The sequence below is a fragment of the Psammomys obesus genome, unplaced genomic scaffold, assembly GCF_907164565.1.
Source record: "Psammomys obesus unplaced genomic scaffold, mPsaObe1.curated_primary_1811, whole genome shotgun sequence".
Classification (NCBI taxonomy): Eukaryota; Metazoa; Chordata; class Mammalia; order Rodentia; family Muridae; genus Psammomys; species Psammomys obesus.
The window spans coordinates 3056059-3060377 of NW_026588368.1; the positions used below are offsets into that span (position 1 = coordinate 3056059).

Here is a 4319-nt window from a genome sequence, read left to right on the forward strand (position 1 = left end):
TTATTTTATTTTATTTTATTTTATTTTATTTTATTTTATTTTATTTTTATGTTTATTGGTGTGAGGATGTCAGATCCTCTGGAATGGAAGTAACACATAGTTTTGAGCTGCGAATTGTGGGAATCGAACCCCGGGTCCTCTGGAAGATAAATGCTTGGCCGTCTCTCCAGCCCCTACATTACCATTCTTAACAGTAGCAAAATTACAGTTACGAGGTAGCACCGAAATCATTTTTGTAGTGGGGGGGGGGGGTGTCACCACAGCATGAGGAACTGTATGAAAGGATCACAGCGTCGGGAAGGCTGAGAACCGCTGCGGTGAGTGAGGACGTGTTAGGTGTTGATGAGGACCGAAGAATGTGGAGGAAGAGCACACACCAGGCGCGCATCAGGAGGGGCGCTTCCGGTTATTTGGTGGGGGCCAGGCAACGCTCAACTTCAGTGACTTATGGCACAGGCGCTGTTTCCTGCTGGGCCATCTCTGCTCTGCCCCACACTCCCTGCGAAGGAACAGATTTGACAGGGTCCCGTGACAGGGAGAGGCCCTCAGTTGGCATCTCAGTGCCACACTGGCACACGCCGTTCTACTAACTCCTAGGGGACTACATAAGGGCCCTAGGGGCCGTACTCAGTCTCGCCAGGAGTGGTGATGGTAGCCTGCCTACCCAGGGAAGAGCAGCTGTGCCCACTCGTGCCTGGAGAGCGGACTACCAGTGTGGGGAGGTGTCTGTGCTTATGGCAGGGTAGACAGGGGAGGCCACAAAGACGTTCTGTGGGTATAAGGACCCCACTGGGGAAGAGCAGGAAAAAGCTAAGTGGAAGGGACAGGAAGGTACAAGAGAGGCAGGACAGGCCTGGGTGGGGGAAGCCAGCTGTGTGTGAGGTTGGGCTTTTGGGAGCACCATGGACCAGCATGATGGGCTATGCCTCTAGGGTCTTAGAGGGGCTACCTAATCCTTCGGTCTGTTAGGCCATCATTGGATGCTTCATTGGGGTGGGGAGGGGAGTCATGGACAGTGCTGGTCATGACAGGGCCAGTCAGGGAACATATGGAGAGCTTACACCCTAGTAACAGAGACAACAGAAGATGAGGGGTGAATTGGTGTGTTTTGATGGTACAGCAAAGAGCCCTTGCAAGCTGAAGGGCTGTGGAGTTGGGGGCTGGGCTGGGGTGTAGGCATCCTTAGCCCCAGAAGAGACCGTAAAGTCTGTAGTCGTGCAAGGATGGTGTGATATGTAGTTTGAGTGTGTGCAGTCCAGAGCTCAAGGAAGTCTGATGGGCCTGCTCCACCTTGGCGCCCTCCAGCTGTGCTGCCTGCCCCTATTCTGCTGCTGGCCCAAGGCATCGTAGGGCTACCTAAGCCTGTTGATTTTATTTCATTTTTTTAACTTGTGCTTCTCAGCAGAGGCAGCTGAGGATTCCGGCCTCTGGGAGTGGTGGCCCTGGGGTGCCTAGGGCTGGAAGAAAGTGGGAGCAGCACTCCTGTCAGTTGTCCCTGTGAGTGCTGAGGTCCAAGACTGGCAGGCCTGGGAGCAGCGCCTCTGTTGGGTCACAAGCCCAAGGCCCATGTGGGCACCATGTGGGGGCATGGGAGCGACAGCCAGGGAGATGTTTAGGAGAGAGTCCTTTCCGCGGGCAAGGGGAGCTGGCCTGCCCGTGGAAGCTGTCTATACTCTGAGCGTCCCCCTTTTTAGGAGCTGCTGAGAGTGACCAGGGCAGCCTGGGTCTCTCTGGACTGCACGGTTGATAAGCAGGTTCAAATGTTATATCTCCTTGCCCTTCCTCCCCTTTACTCACTGGAAACGCCTGCTCACCAGTGGAAACTCACTTCCATCTTCAGGAAACCTGGACTTTCCCCTGTAGTCCTGGCCCCCAGCACTGACCCTTAATTTAAAGGAGATTTTGTCACACGTTGTATAAATTCTACTTCTGCGGCAGGCACTGAGGTGCCTCCCCTTCTGTCACCTGCAACATAGACTTAGAAGCAGGGGTGCTTGTTGGCAGAGTTGGGGAAGGGAGAAGTAACACAAGGACTAGAAATGGTCTAGTCCCCGCCTCCTGCTTTTGTATACAGGGAAACTGAGGCCCAGAGGACTCAAAGCTAGCCTAAGGTTAATCAGAAGGTCAAGAGTCAGGGCTGGCTCCTATTCCAGGATTCTTCTGTGTCAGATTCTAGGCTGTCTGCATCGCTGAGACCTGTCTGAGGACCCAAGACAAGGAGAGCCTAGAGGCAGACATGGTTCATGACCCTAGAAGTCCCCAAGTGATCCTGGAGTGAGTGATGGAGGAAGCATGGGGATGCAGGGTTCAGGAGGAGAACAAAAGTTCTGTAGGCTTCCGGCCCTGTGGCCTCTCGGGTGCTGGTGGTTAATGGGCTTCGGCAAGACAGCCCCGCCCCCAGTGCAGTGTGCCTTCTTGCTGAGACTGGATTCTGGCATTTCCCAAATGTCAGTGTGGCTGCCCAGAGGACTACCCCTGCCTGTACGGGGCCTACAAGAGTGAGTCAGGGGAATCCTGCGGTTGAGCTGCCCCAAGCAGTGTAGGGCTGCCAGTGAGGGATCTAGGCTTCTCTCTTCAAGGACAGTTCTTGACTGGTGAAATAAGGCTGCTGAGACACAGTCAGCAGCCTTGGCAGCAAGAGGGACCCTAGCCTTCCCTGGCTCCCTACTATTTTCCAGAGAGGAGAAACCAGCCTCATTCAGAGGAGAGTGGAACTCAGCCAGGTGGGCTAGAATGGTCATCTGTGTGTGTGTGGGGGGGCAGGGACAGGGCTTCGGGGGGTAGCTGAGTTAGTTAGCAGTGCAGTGGAGACAGTGGGTCTCCGAGCCATGACCGTGGAGCCTGCAGAACTGGGAGGTCTGGGGAAAGATTCACACAGTTAAAGAAACACACACAGTGATGTATACACAGATGCACGGAAACACAAGAAAAAACACAGATACACAGACACACAAACAGGGGAATGCAAGGATGCATGGCTACACATGGAAAGACACACAGGCACAGAGATACACAGAGAAACACAGACACATAAAGAGAAAAACGGACATATAGATAAACAATGAGATAGACACACATATAGGTACACAAAGACACAGATACCAAAGAGAGAGAGACAGGCACAGGTAGACACACACAGGCACACAGATAGATTAAAAAAAATGCATGTGGGTACAGAGAGAGACATACACAGAAGTGCGCAGACAGCTAACAGACACAGACACACACAGACACACAGTACATCGTCAGGGCTGTACAGACACAGAGATATACAGAGAGATAAACACAGACAGGTACATACAGACATGGAGATATAGGAACAGATACACAGAGATACACAGACAAGGACACACAGACACATAGACACATATATGTGGAGACACAGAGAGACACCAGACCTATGTAGACAGATACAGAGAGACACACAGCCACAGAAACAGCTATGCAGAAACACAGGTGCACATAGAAACAGTCATGCTAAGACCAACCCCAACACGGAATTGTGCAAATACACATACCACACTCTTCTCACTGCCCCTGGAGGGGCATCCAGTGCCTGTCCTCCATGCTGCTGTGTGGGCACTACACTCGGGCACTGGTAAGCCCTTGATTTTAAACAAGCGTATGCTAGATAACCGATTGCCGAACTCTTGTTATTTTGAACAATTTTTTTTTAAACTCGGTTTTCCAAAACAAGGAAACTAGTATTATCCACGCATAAGAAAGAACCACTTCTCTGCTTCTAATGCACATTCTAATTTTCTTTTTTTTTAATTGTGTTTCTCAAAAGCCACAAAGCAGCATTTCCTTGCGGCACCTGGCCATCCTTGGCTTGCCCTCCCAGTAGGGAGAACGGCAGTGGTTCCCTAAGTCTGCCATCGGCCCTGGAGATCGTGCAGCTGTCTGTCGTCACCCCAGTCCTGCACTCACTGCTGATGTTCTCACTGAGAACAGATACACGCAGCTTCGGCCTGCCTTTCCTGTATCTGGCAGAACCATCTTCCTCATGAGCGTATTAATGTACTGACTCATAAACTTTCCACGCTTATTTGTCCCACGTTCCTGGAATAAATCCTGCCGGGCCAGGCTCTGTTGTGGTTTGAAATGTTACTCGGTTCATTTTGCTGGTTTGTGCTGCTGCTTAGTGTATTTTTCCACCTGTATTTATAGGTGTTCCACACTTCCACTCTACAGATGTTGGACACATCTGGAGTTCTTGGCTATGTTAGGTCACAGGATGAACAGGAAAGCTTTTCTGTATGATTGAATCAGTAGTTAGTTAGTTAGTTAGTTAGTTAGTTAGTTAGTTAGTTAGTTAG

General features: G+C 50.9%; 1 protein-coding gene across 5 annotated transcripts in view; it reads left to right on the forward strand.

Annotated features, from left to right (window-relative positions):
• Positions 1–4319, forward strand: part of Rasgef1a (RasGEF domain family member 1A) — an 80533-nt gene that overhangs the window by 54377 nt on the left and 21837 nt on the right. The gene's annotated exons all lie outside the window — the stretch shown is intronic.